Source organism: Berghia stephanieae, chromosome 3 (genome assembly GCF_034508935.2).
Source record: "Berghia stephanieae isolate SIO BIC M18660-M18661 chromosome 3, UCSD_Bste_1.3, whole genome shotgun sequence".
Taxonomy (NCBI): domain Eukaryota; kingdom Metazoa; phylum Mollusca; class Gastropoda; order Nudibranchia; family Aeolidiidae; genus Berghia; species Berghia stephanieae.
In genome coordinates this window covers 83,234,091-83,249,090 of record NC_088362.1, presented here as the reverse complement: position 1 = coordinate 83,249,090, position 15,000 = coordinate 83,234,091, and the positions used below count along the sequence as shown (strand labels likewise).

At 34.8% G+C, this 15,000-nt stretch overlaps 1 protein-coding gene across 2 annotated transcripts in view; it reads left to right on the top strand.

Moving 5' to 3' along the window:
• Positions 1–15,000, top strand: part of LOC144968635 (uncharacterized) — a 147,426-nt gene that overhangs the window by 90,904 nt on the left and 41,522 nt on the right. The window lies entirely within an intron of this gene.

Genomic DNA, 15,000 nt, shown 5'->3' with positions numbered 1-15,000 from the left:
TATGCCCAAAGAGCCGGAGTTTATCCCGGCTGCCATAGCGTTAAAACGACATATTAATATTATGCATGATGCGATACAAGTCTATGGCATCGTACTCTCAATGATTTAACCGACTATGTTCGTAGCCATCGTTAACATAAATAAATAGCCTGACACAAGAACCCATCAGGACTTATAGTTTGACGTCATTTTTAGGTTTTTGCACCGTCTAGTAAGTAGTCGTTAGTAGAGCTCAAGGAAACAAGTGATTCCATTGGTTGAACTGTTGAATACAACTCACGATTTGTTTTCTTTTGTGGCCAAAGACTTGTTTTTTGACCAGTGTCAGGCTATAAGTTTACGATGGCTCCGCTTTGTTAAATAATCACTCCTCGAGAAAGGGAGATTGGAATAAACAGAATTGCTTTGTTTGGGAGTCAGGTGCTCTTAAGACCAGACCATATACGGTTCCTTCAAAAGAGTAAATATTAGATTAAAAAGGGAACATGGGCTATATTGTCCAATATCCCCAGCATATGCTCAAAGCGCTTCACAATGGGCTCCAAGCCAACAGCAACTCGAAACAAGTACATAGGGCTACTGGCACATATCTTTTATGGCGTCATAATATCGTTACGGCAAGAAAAATTATGTTATAGTGTTCGCCAATTTAATAAAGAAATGAAAACCATTCTTCTTATACAGTAATATAATAAAACACAAAAAACTGGACCCATATCTCACCGTATGACTATCAATTCAATTTTTAGCATTGAAATCACGACGACATTCGGTACTTTGTTTAGAGACAGTTGATTGCAAATCAGACGCGAGTATACCATTGGAAGAAGGGCTGTTGAATAAATACATACATAATGTAAGAATAATCTTTTAAACTAGACAATCAACGCAACAAATTTGGTTTTGTGACCAAAATTCGAAATCAACTGAAACTAACAAAGTTATCAGATCTGAATTAATACAGTGAGAACCACCAACAATCTTGAGGACCTCAAGTATTGGGGCCATTTATAAATATGTGCAGCGTGCGTGGCTCAGCGGTACGGTCTTTGCTTCGTACCCGAAAGGTACCGAGTTCGATCACCCGCTGCTGCATTGTGTTGCCTTGAGCAAGTCACCTCGCCCTATCTCAATTTGCGACGCTGCACTGCGGCTGACGCATGGGTTATCCCAGTCCTCCCTTGGAATAGACCCTAGAGACAAATTTCCCAAATGGGATGAATAAAGGGAATTTTATTTTACTTTTTTTATGTAGATGAATGATACATTTGAAACGGAGGAACAGCTTGCTGCTCTTCTTGGTATCAAACCCGAGCCCGAGGATGGAGACGTTGAAGACCGTGACGATATTAAATTATATCATGTGAAATAGATATACAGCTAATTTACTACTTTTACACTTGAATATGGTGAGAGAACATCATAACATGAGTCAAGAAAAACCCTTTGCCAAGGATTCAGCTTCAGCACAGCCAACAGTGGGTTTCGATCCTTCAACCTACAAGTCGAAGGCCGAGTGTCTCACCACTAAACCACAAAGTCACACACACACACACACACACACACACACAAACACACACACACATCAAATGTCAGGGTAATGGAAAGAGGGTTATTGAGTGAATTCATAGATGATTTAGAAAAATCAATATATTATTTTGAAATATATTTTTCAATAATAGATGTCCTGAAATCTCAACCGAGTTCAGGGAGATGGTGTGTTTATTTGGTCAATGGCCTAAAATAAACTCTTGAACATGAACACTAATTAATTAAGTCGAAAATTATCGTGGGAATTATGTTGAAATGTGACAACTGTGACCCATCGTCTCAACGCGGTGTTACGTCAGAGTGACCCAGATATGGAAAGGAAAAAAAAAACAAAAAACTAGAGCATTTAAATAGCGCAATGTTTACGAAACTTACCCAAAGCGCTTTACAAGGAGTCCCTGCCTAGCCAATAGCACCACTTAACATGGACGAAGCATGATGCCGGTTAGGCGCTATTACATTTTCCCCCGACATAGACAATACTGTTGACGGCCAGGTACTCATTTTATTCCTTAGTATGGCGAGAAAATGTGAGTAATGAACCTTTTTTTCAATGACTCATCAACTTTGCGCCTCCGCTCAGAGTGAGACTCGAACCCAGGACCTATCGATCCGAAGGCGAGTGTAATACCACAAGACCACGTAGCCGCACAAGAAAAAAAAACAATCCAAAATATCAGCCTGCGACGACTGGGGATTGAACCTCAAACTTTCTGACTACCGGTAATGTTAATGGTAGCACGTCTGACCAGTAATCAGGAGGTTTAAGTTCGATCCACAGTCGAAGCATTCTGCTTTTTTGGGGATTGTTTTTCTTTTAAATTTCTCCCAGCTTTGCCCAGTTTCACACCCACTTTTTCTTTTATATCTTCATCTTACACTGATGCCTGCTCCCTAATCCTTCACTTTGAATTATTCACTTGTAACTTTACGTGTTACGTATTACGACTGGGGATCGAACCTGAACATTTCTGACTACCGGAAATAATAATCGTAGCAAGTCTGACCGATAATCAGAAAGTTTAAGTTCGATCCCCAGTCGAGGCGAGCTGAGTTTTTGGGGGTTTTTTCTTGTAATTTTCTTCCATCTCTGTCTGGAACTGTTTTACACCCACTTTTTCAAATCTTACATCTTACATCGACGTCTGCTCTCGAATCCTTCACTTTGAATTATTCATTTCTAACTTTTCGGGTTTTTTTAAAAATTTATATGAGTTTGTTTTATCAACACATTAATGTTATTTTTGTTATTCGAGCTACTCAATCACCGGTTAGCAAATAGTGAAAATTATACTCGCTAGTGGAACCGAAAGCCAATGGTGAATATTAATGTTAGTTTCTATTCCGATAATAACACAACTTAAAAATATCGCCAATTCAAATAAGTACCGGTTATTTTCTGGGAACCTTACACAGAGAGTATCGTGTTATTACTCTGAGTCATAGCCTAGCTACTCACGCTCTGCTTAAAAAAATATGGTTAAATAAAAAGTACTAACAACCAGCCTGCCATATTTTAACAATATATATATATATATGTGACCCACTGTCTCAAATTGGTATTACGTCGGGGTGAGTCGGTTCTAAAAAATAAAGGATTAATTTGTAGTCACACGGATACAACATAGGAACTTTGACTTGGTCAAAATGTAATAAAGTATCTTCATTCTCCACCATGGGATAGGAATTATCCCTAAGTTCCACATCTGTAAATATCCATTTAATTTCCAGTACATTGCTAATCCCGACATAATAACGTTTTGAGACGGTGGGCTACATTTTTTTTAATTGTCCAGAAAACGTTTACTTCAAATATCGATTGATTACAATCAAATTGCTTTATTAGTAGTAGCAGTATTAGTAGTAGTAGTAGTATTAGTAGTAGCAGTATTAGTAGTAGTAGCAGTAGTAGTAGTAGTAGTAGTAGTAGTAGTAGTAGTAGTAGTAGTAGTAGTAGTAGAGTAGTAGATAGTAGTAGTAGTAGTAGTAGTAGTAGTAGTAGTTAGTAGTAGTAGTAGTAGTAGTAGTAGTAGTAGTAGTAGTAGTAGTAGTAGTAGTAGTAGTAGTAGTAGTAGTAGTAGTAGTAGTAGTAGTAGTGTAGTAGTAGTAGTAGTAGTAGTAGTAGTAGTAATAGTAGTAGTAGTAGTAGTAGTAGTAGTAGTAGTAGTAGTAGTAGTTAGTAGTATAGTAGTAGCAGTATTAGTAGAGGTAGTAGTGGTAGTAGTAGTAGTAGTAGTAGTAGTAGTAGTAGTAGTAGTAGTAGAAGTAGTAGTAGTTGTAGTAGTAGTAGTAGTAGTAGTAGTAGTAGTAGTAGTAGTAGTAGTAGTAGTAGTGTAGTAGTAGTAGTAGTAGTAGTAGTAGTAGTAGTAGTAGTAGTAGTAGTAGTAGTAGTAGTAGTAGTAGTAGTATAGATATAGTAGTAGTAGTAGTAGTAGTAGTAGTAGTAGGTAGTAGTAGTAGTAGTAGTAGTAGTAGTATTAGAAGTAGTAGTAGTAGAGGAGGAGGGAGGAGGAGGAGGAGGAGGAGTGGTAGTAGTAGTAGTAGTAGTAGTAGTAGTAGTAGTAGTAGTAGTAGTAGTAGTAGTAGTAGTAGTAGTAGTAGAGTAGTAGTAGTAGTAGTAGTAGTAGTAGTAGTAGTAGTAGTAGTAGTATAGTAGTAGTAGAGAGGAGAGGAGGAGGAGGAGGAGGGAGTGTAGTAGTAGTATGTATAGTAGTAGTAGTAGTATTAGTAGTAGTAGTAGTAGTAGTAGTAGTAGTAGTAGTAGTAGCAGTAGTAGCAGCAGTACCAGCAGTAGTAGTGGTAGTGATGGTGGCGGTGGTGTTAGTGATTGTGTTAGCATTTTAAAAGTATAAACACATGAGGCTTGGTAACAAGTCTTATTTTAAGTTTTTCGCAAATCGAGGGTAAATTTAATTGATCGTTATTTGAATTTAATGTTTTGTAGCTCAACTGACAAAAATAACATGTGTTTAGTTGGAACGAGTCCACAGTACTCGGTAAGCATTCTCAACCAGTCAGTTCGTTCGCCATGTAATTATCCCTTATTAGTTTGTCGGAATCATCCATCTACAATTCATATCCTGACTTATTCTAGGACAGAGCTGCCTTCTTGAAGTCTCAAAAGTTCGCAGTTCAAGAAAAAACAATGAAAATATCACAATAATTAGCATTACGAATCAATTATCTGCCCTTAGAATGATCACAAATGCTCTTAAGTCGGAAATTACTTTGCGATAGACTATCGTCCTATCCAAAGGGTAGCAAGCAATTCCTCTTGTCCGTTTAATGCTATAGAAACCGGGATAAACTCCGTCTCCGTGGGCCCAATGGCTCTGAAGGACTACTTATTCAGTATGATGCGGAAAGAGGTTCACATTGGAAACACCTACTCTTGTAAATAATATAAGCATTAAAGCATTGTCCTTCTGTGGCACAATGGTAGCACGGTAATCAGGAGGTCTTAGGTTCGATCCCCAGTGGAGGCAGAGCGATTTCTCTAGGATGACATTTTCTTGTATGTTTTTATTATTAAATTTTGTCTGGTAATGTTTCGTACACAACTTTTTTTCAGATTTTTTATCTTACACCAGTGCCTGCTCCCTTATTTGTCACGTTTCCACCACATAATGCCACACATCACACTGTTATTGACGTCAATAATAACTATAATAATAATATTATTATAATGTGTCCCTGTGCTCAATTTTGTCTGTAGCGCGTGATGTTGCTGATTCTGTGTTTCTTTGTTTACCGCTATTACTATTATTATACCCCTGCTATTAAATGTGTTTTCCGCCACACTCTGAAAAAAAACAAAAAACATTTTAAAATTTGGCCAGAAATCTCGTCCTTCAAATACCGACCGATTAGAATGACTCTAGTCTTGACAAAAACCTTCAAACATTGGACTCAGCTAGAATTTGATTTGTTAGTGGTGAAAAGGTCGTGTGTTGTGCGGCAATGTGGTTTAAGTGGTACGACACTCGCTTTCGGATCGGAAGGTCCTGGGTTCGAGCCTCGCTCGGCGCATCGTTATAAAAGCCTTTTTACTCACTTTCTCTCCCCGTACTCAAGTGTAGAATGAGTACATAGCCATTAACTGTAGCGTTGTCTCTGTCCGAAAAAGATTTTTAATATCGCCTAACAGACGTCATGTCTCGTCCTACATGTTAAGTGTTGCTGTTGGTCATGCGCCCCTTATAAAGCGCTTTGAGCGCGTTAAGTGGATATTGCTCTATATAAAAGCTCAATATTATTTATTTATTGTTTTTTGTTTTTTTGTTTTTTAAAACAGTGCCAAGGAAAGCAAAGAGCATAATACAAGAAGAAAAAAAATATCCTCAAAATTTCAGTCTATTGAGTTGGTAGTTTTTGTTTTTGTTTTTTGTTTGTTTGTTTTGTTTTGTTTTTCTTATATTTTTCATTGTGCTTTGTCTGGCACTGTTTTATACACACCTTTTTCAGACTTTTATCTTAAGCAAGCAATTCCTAATGTCCGTTTCACGCTATAAAAACCGGGATAAACTCCGGCTCCATTGGCCCAATGACTCTGAGGGACTACTGAAGTGATTGCTCTCTAGTTTGTAACTTTGATATTTGCAACTTTTTAATAATGATTCTGATTTGACTTTCAAATTCACTTCTCTTCAACTTCTTCATTTCGAGATAATAACTTTTTTAAACGGTCGGTCACATTTTTTTCCATTCTTAATAATAATGATAATAATAATAATGATAATTATAACAATAATAATAATAATGATGATAATAATAATAATAATAATAATAATAATAATATAATAATAATAATAATAATAATATATAATAATAATAATAATAATAATAATAATAATAATAATAATAATAATAAATAATAAAATAATAATAATAATAATAATAATAATAAATAATAATAATAATAATAATAATAATAATAATAATATAATAATAATAATAATAATAATAATAATAATAATAATAATAATAATAATAATAATGATCATGATGATCATGATGTGAAGAAAGAAGAAGAAGAAGAAGAAGAAGAAGAAGAAGAAGAAGAAGAAGAAGAAGAAAGAAGAAGAAGAAGAGAGAGGAAGAGAAGGAGGAGGAGGAAGAGGAGGTGGAAGAGGAAGAGAAAGGAGGAGGAGGAGAGGAGGAGGAGGAGGAGGAGGAGGAGGAGGAGGAGGAGGAGGAGGAGGAGGAGGAGGAAGAAAAGAATAAGAAGATGATGATGATGACGATGATGATGATGATGATGATGATGATGATGATGATGATGATGATGATGATGATGATGATGATGATGATGAACATTTCTATAGGGCTTTAAAAGTCTTGCTTTCTTTGTATAAAAAAAAGTTGGGTTATTATTATTTCATAGCAGTCTGACGCTAGCATAATGAGGAAGAGGGGGTGGAGGAGGAAGAGGAGGAGGAGGAGGAGGAGGAGGAGGAGGAGGAGGAGGAGGAAGAAGAAGAAGAAGAAGAAGAAGAAGAAGAAGATGATGATGATGATGATGATGATGATGATGATGATGATGATGATGATGATGATGATGATGATGATGCTGAACTTTTCTATAGGGCTTTATGCCAAGGCTTTGTATATAAAACAGTTGGGTTATTATTATTTCATAGCAGTCTGACGCTAGCATAATATTACATTTCATTCCAAAGCTTAAGAATCAATATTATTACGCCTTACCCAACAATCTATCATTTTGTGTTTAAATTCGACTAAATTCGTGGTTGCTACTAGGGCGGGACCTTGATGTGTGATTGATTATATAATTTGTGTGGAAGAAAAGTGGGTATTTAAAAACTGAGTAAGGGTTAATTTTAGTTACATCTCGAGTGGAATAAAAGCTATGTTATCTATTTTTAAGTAAGGGTTTATTTTCTTTACGTCATGTGTGGAAGAAAAGCAGTACTTATGCCTTAGTAAGGGTTAAATTTAGACACATCACGTGTGGAAGAAAAGCTAGCAGTTACTTATTACTAAGTAAGGGTTAATTTTATTTACATCATGGCTGTGTGAAAAGAAGCAGACAATTACTATTGAGAAAGTAGTAATTTTATTTAAATGTGAAAGGAACGAAGTTACTTATCAGGGAATAAGGGTTAATTTTATTTACCTCATAATATGTGGAAGAAAAGCAGCAATTTATTACTCAGTAATTTATTTATATTATGTGTGGAAAAGGGGCTGTTACTTATCACTGTAAAAGGGCTAATCTTAACTTTATAACAGCGTATAAAATAATATGATAATATATAATATTATAGTATAATATAAAAGCGTATAAAATCGTAATATTGCCTATTAGGCGTCATGTTTCGTCCTACATGTTAAGCGTTGCTATTGGCTAGGAATCCCTTATATAGCGCTTTTTGTACGTTAAGCGGATATTGAGAGAATATATTAAAATAAAAGCTGAAATACGAAAAGCATTACATTTGTCTCACGCGTTTGGGGCAAAATTGATTCTTGTTTTAATATATATATATATATATATATATATATATATATATATATATATATATATATATATATATATATATATATATATATTTGTGTCTATTTTCCTTTATTACGCAAATATTAACTTAAAATTAAACATATTTCTTATTCTCTTTCAAAAATTCGATCGTTTGAAAGGTAACGCCGTATTTCCGTATCCTTGGAGACCACGGTTGGCTGATCGATATATTGAAATAATCTTTGGAATAATTATAATAACAGATGAGCCGTGATCAATGAAGCGTGGTGTAATTTTGTCGGCTACATCAAAGAGGTCGGCGACGGGGACGGACGGGGGAAGTTTGTGTCAATGAGAACTTGGTATGAAAGACTGTTATTATTTTTGTTGAAAATAGTGGAAATAATCAAATTTTGATAAGAACTGGTGGTGTAGCGGTTTCTAATGATAACTGTGTTATGGAGTTGAGGAACGGGCGGCGATGTTTGGAGCAGGATGGATGGACGAAGTTATGGAAATGCACTGGGTGTGTTGATGGAAAAGTTATACATTGATAAGCATGATTATTGTATGTGTGTATGTACTTTAATGCCATTTATTGAAGTAGTAGTAGTAGTAGTAGTAGTAGTAGTAGTAGTAGTAGTAGTAGTAGTAGTAGTAGTAGTAGTAGTAGTAGTAGTAGTAGTGGTAGTTATAGAATTAGTAGTAGTATAGAGTAGTAGTAGTAGTAGTAGTAGTAGTAGTAGTAGTAGCAGTAGTAGCAGTAGTAGTAGTAGTAGTAGCAGTAGTAGTAGTAGTAGTAGTAGTAGCAGTAGCAGTAGTAGATGGTGGCGGTGGTGGTAGTGGTAGTGATTGTGTTAGCAGTATTAGCAGTGATTTTAGTAGTAAGGTTATAGGATTATTATAGGAGGGCGTTTGCCTCTTCTGTAAATATCCTTAACTTGGTGCCACGATTTATATACTGTAATTGTCCACAGTGCTCTTCGAACAATCAGCATGGATATAATTTGCATACGTAATTATAAGTTCAGCATAGTGAATGACTAATGTTTTTGTTTTTTTCAAAATATTAATTCAATAACTAATGTTTATGATTTTAGAATAGAAGTAGAACTAACGTTAATGATTTACGGAATAGTAATCTTACAAATGTTAATAAACGTCAGCTTAGGCAAGAGTAAGAGTAAGGGGTTCGTAATCAAACATCTCCCGTTGATAATAACTATGGAACGGACTCACACTCTGCTAATTATTATTCCGCTCTTATTACAAGTAGAGGGTCGTAGGGAAGTGGTGATAATTATGGGATGTCATAGGGCTTAATTGCTGCTATAGTGTGTTGAGGTAACTTGATTCCACCGATAATATGATTTGTGATACTTGGTACAGACGCCCTTAACAACGACAACAATAATATTACAAGTATTTTGATTTTTTTTTAGTACTATTTGTACCATTAGTGCCTCCTATTTTTTGTTCTCAACTCACATATTTATTATGTGCTTTGCAATATCTTTTTTATTATTTTATTTTTAAAGGGTTAGATATTATGTGCTGTTACCTTCAGACATGTTTTATGAAAGTTAAGTCTTGCAATTTGGAAAAGTATTGACTCTGTGGATAACTTATGTCAAAAGAGGTAAGTATAGCATTAGGTATTCCAGACCAAAATCCAAATTGCATTATGCAGTTATCTAGGAAAGTTTATCTCAAACTTTGGGTTGATAGATGCAAAAAACAGGGAAAAAAATATTTTAAAATCTTAAAAAATAAAAAAAAGTTGTGGCGTTTTGAAATTGCGAAATAAAGTACACTTTTGCGCAATGCAAAATATGCCACTTTTGAGACCTCGCTGTAAGAAAAGTAAACATCTAAGAAGTAAAGGGATCACCTTTACTATTAGTATAAATTGTCTTTTTCACGCCATAGACACCGGGATAAACTCCGGCTGCTCCATCGCTCTAAAGGACTACTTTAAAAAAAAATTAAAAAAAAAAAAAAAAATATATATATATATATATATAAATGTGACTAGGGATTTCAAAAAGTATTATACAAAAATGAATATAACAGCATCAAGAAAGAACAAAATATCAAACACGGAACGTTTCGGGGTCAAAACCCTTCTCCAGTCAATAATAAATACATTGAAAACATAAATTATATTACTTTAAAAACCAGATAGATGGTAGAGATATGTTTAGCACTTCCTTTTTACTCACTGAAATGACGTGCTAAATACATCTCTACTCTCTCTCTCTCTTTCTCTCTCTCTCTCTTTCTCTCTTTCTCTCTCTCTCTCGCTCTCTCTCTCTCTCTCTCTCTCTCTCTCTCTCTCTCTCTCTCTCTCTCTCTCTCTCTCTCTCTCTGGAACTTTAAGTAATGTATTTATGTTTTAATTTTTTTTATCGTTGGCTGAAGAAGGGCTTTGAGCCAGAAACGTTCCGTGTTTTTGGTATTTTTTAAAGCTGTCATATTCATTGTTTATTACTGTGAAAAACAAAGGAAGGTTCAGGTTAAACATTCCCTGAGATATATTTTATGTATGGCCATCATTTACATGATAATCAATCAAAAATGTGTCAATTGAAAACTTATTCGTCAAATTCATATTTTAAGTTATGGGCCTCCTGTCGATTGCATTTTTGAAATGATTTATACTTTTGGACTGTTTGGTCATAAATTTCATACTGGGGCAAAGAATAATGATGGATAATACACTTAAATTCAACTTTGGTATTTTAGTATTTTTGGTGTATCATTTTTTTTTTGCTTGTTTTTTATTTATTTATTTATTCATTTATTTATTTATTTATTTATTAAATTTTATTAAATTTAATTTAATTTATTTATTTACTATTTATTTATTCATTTATTTATTTATTTATTTATTTATTTATCTTGTTTGTTAGATATTGGTCAATTCAGAACACAAATCGAAACCATGATAACCATACAACTCTAAACAAACAAAAATCAATGAACTCATTTACTACTGTGGGTGATGATGAAGATGACGATGATGGCGGTGATGGTGATAATGATGATGATGATGATGATGATGATGATGATGATGATGATGATGATGATGATGATGATGATGATGATAGGAATGCTGACAGAAACCAGTCAGAAAAATACAAAAAATACATCATATATAATAAACAACTGCCAATCGCGTCTATAAGGTCACAAATGGTGTTCCTATCTTTTTTATACTTGTTCGTTAAGCGTTAACCCTCTCCTTACCACCTATTGGAAAATTGTCACATTTTGTTACGATGAAACCGTCACTTTTCTTATCCTGATTTCCTTTCTTTTTGCTATAGCTATAAAAAAAAATTGACATTCTGTCGAACAATATTATGTATAGAATGTGCTTGTTGCTTTTCTGTTCGATTTAGAAATGTCTGTTTTTGTGTCGGGTGGGTGTGAAGTTTTGGGGAAAATTCTGAAAATGGCTGGTAAGGAGAGAGTTAATGTCTTTTTTCCATATTTCCGGCGCTATATTGCAAACATCATACACAAATTGTCACAAAATTATTTTACTAAGAACACTACTTAACATCGACGTGTCGTAGTAATTTACGTGCACTTCAGTCTATAAAAAAAAAAAAAACATCAAAGTTCTAGCGTTACACCGAAACGTGCCGCGGTTACCACTTGGTATAGATGTCTTTATTTATAATTGAGCTTTATATAGTGCAATATCCACTAAATGTGCTCAAAGCGCTTTACAAGGGGTCACTGGTCACCAGCAACATTTAACATGTAAGACGGGTCATGACGCCTGTTAGGCGATATTACAATTTTTTGGGACAGAGACAACGCTGTTAACGGCCAGATACTCATTTTACACATAAATACGGTGAGAGAATGTGAGTAAAGAGCCTTCTCCGAGGACTTAACTATGCGCCGAGCGAGGCTCGAACCCAGGACCTTCCGATCCGAAAGCTAGTGTCATACCACTAGACCACATAGCCGCACAAAAACATCAAAGTTCTAGCGTTACACCGACACGTGCCGAGGTTACGTCTTGGTATAGATGTCTGTATTTAGATTGTATTACTTCATTTATTCTTTATGATATTAATAAAGCTATTTATGCAAACCCACCGTGTCAGTCTGGTGTTACGCTACTTCACGAATACACCCCCAGCCTCGTCTTTTTTCTTTTTTTTTTTTTTTTGTTAACGGCCAGGAACTTATTTTACACCTGTTACAGAGATATAATGTGAGTAAAGAGCCTTTTCCAAGGATTCAACTATGCTCAGAGCAATGAAGTATGTCGCCCGAAAAGACCCAAAATTCTCCCCCCCCCCTCCCCCCTCTATGGATCATCCCCTCCTATATTCCGAACCCCCCTTTCTGTTGCAGTTTGGTCAGTGCACAACCCCCCCCCCCCCCCCCCCGTCCCCTTCTATTTGATACACTGGATTATGTTGGAATGAAACAGGGCACGGATGCCATAACGAGAATTTACAGTAAATGTGATGTAAAAAAAAACGGGTTCCAATCTCATTGGAAGTATAAATCCACTCTTCTGGAGGACTGACTGGATTCATACCTTGTGTAATTAATTGATCCTCGGGTTTCAGAATAATCGCATCATAATATATTCTAGTCTAAATAATAATATGCTGGTTGTCAGGAAAGATCATCCGTCCTCGGTCTTCCGAAAGGGCTTATTACAGAACACTTCCAAGGATTTCGGAACCGGAAAAAGTAGATGTGACGTCACGACTTTTCTGCCCTATCTATTCTACTCAATAAGACAAAACCTAAAATTAACCAAAGTTTCATACTTCTAACTATGAATCCAATTTCCACCCCGACGTAGTACCGTTTTGAAAAGATTGGTCACATATATCGGGGGCAGCGTGGCTCAACGCTACGATCTTTGCTTCGTACCTGAAATATACCGAGTTCGATCACCTGCGTGGCCTTGAGCAAGTCACCCCACCCTAGCTCAATTATTAGCGACGCTACACAGCGGCTGACGCCTAGGTTTATTCCAGTCTTCCATTGGAATAGACCCTAGAGACAAATTTAAATTCCCCTGTGGAATGAACAAAGGAAATTTTTAAATTATTATTTTTTATTATTTTATTTTATCTTTATTTTTTTTTATAATAGAAAAATGCAACAACAACAAAAACAGCAACAAAAGGTCATGCCACATGAAAAACACGAACGTACGCAGGATGCTGGTGTGAAAAGGCTGTGAATACACTGAATGCTTTTCCACGGCTGCGATTTGTTTAGCTTTAGCTAACAGTTGGCTGGAAACAAAAGATGCTTTATTTTATTTTCAATAATATTGACAGTTTTAATTAGAGTCAATGCAAGCCTAGAGTCGAGAACGGGATGCAAGGGGGAGATAAGCGAAGAACACGTTCGCTCTACGTTATTGGAAACGGTTCTTCCTATCGTAAGAAGAATGGATGTTATTATGTATAATATTGGTTTGGATGGAATGGTGGTGATTGATTATTGTGTAGTTGTGATAGATCGAATCTTGAGATCATATTATCGTTATCATCATCATCATCATCATCATCATCATCATCATCATCATCATCATCATCATCATCATCATCATCATTCATCACATTCGTCATGTCACATCTATCTATATATCCATCTGCCTATTTCTTCATCTATCTATTTATATATCAATCTGTCTATCTATCTATCTATCTATCTATCTATCTATCTATCTATCTATCTATCTATCTATCTATCTATCTATCTATCGATCTATCTATCTATCTATCTATCAATCTGTCTATCTATCTATCTATTTATCTATTTATATATCCATCTATCTATCTATCAACATATCTATTTATTTATCTGAATATATATATATATATATATATATATATATATATATATATATATATATATATATATACCTCTCTAAGGTGTGTTATCACCCGTGTGATGGTTATCTATTTATCTGTATATCTATCTATGTACATATATATATATATATTATATATATATATATATATATATATATATATATATATATATATATATATATATATATCCATCAATCTGCCTGTCTATCTATCTATTTATCTATCTATCTTTGATATGTAGATATGCCCACAACACTTCATATTCAAATATGAAAATCAAATACATTCCCAATCACGTATACGTATAAGCCTATGCGCGCGCACACAAATTTTTTATACAAATATCTTTATAATATCAACTTACTCGTATTATTTTCTTCTTCCCAAGTTCATTTGAGTGCATCGCTTGCGAGTGATAATGTTAACATCACTCAGATACAGAGATTAAATTTTCTGTTTCTCCTCTCATATTACCTGTAGTAATGAGTTTCCTATCTTTAATTTGAAAAAATAAATTGTTAGTGTACTCTCACCTGGAGAATAATAATATTTTCCTTGTGTGCTGTAATCATAGATTTCTACAGGGAGGTGTTCAACGAGCATCATTTTACGTTCAAAACTCACGATAAATTTCTTTTCAAATCAAAATTTGCTTGTAGTTGTAATGTTAAAGTTAACGAAAGAGTGGAAATGGAGAGGCTTCGTATAGGAACGATACAGACAATGGACGTTTCGGTACAAACCCTTCGTCAGCACAACAATACACAAATTATTAACGTGGAAAACAAATAAAATAAAATAACTTGTATCGTCTGGTTCATTCATACTGCAACCACCATTGAGTACAGACGATACAAGTTATTTTATTTTATTTATTTTCCACGTTAATTGGTGTATTGTTGTGCTGACGAAGGGTTTGTACCGAAACGTCCATTGCCTGTATCCTTCCTATACGAAGTCTCTCCATTTTCACTCTTTCGTTAACTTTAACATTACAACTACAAGCAAATTTTGATTTGAAAAGCAATTTATCGTGATTTTTGCACGTAAAATGATGCAGGCAGCCGCTACCGTTTTCTACTTTTCAATGTTAAAGTTGTG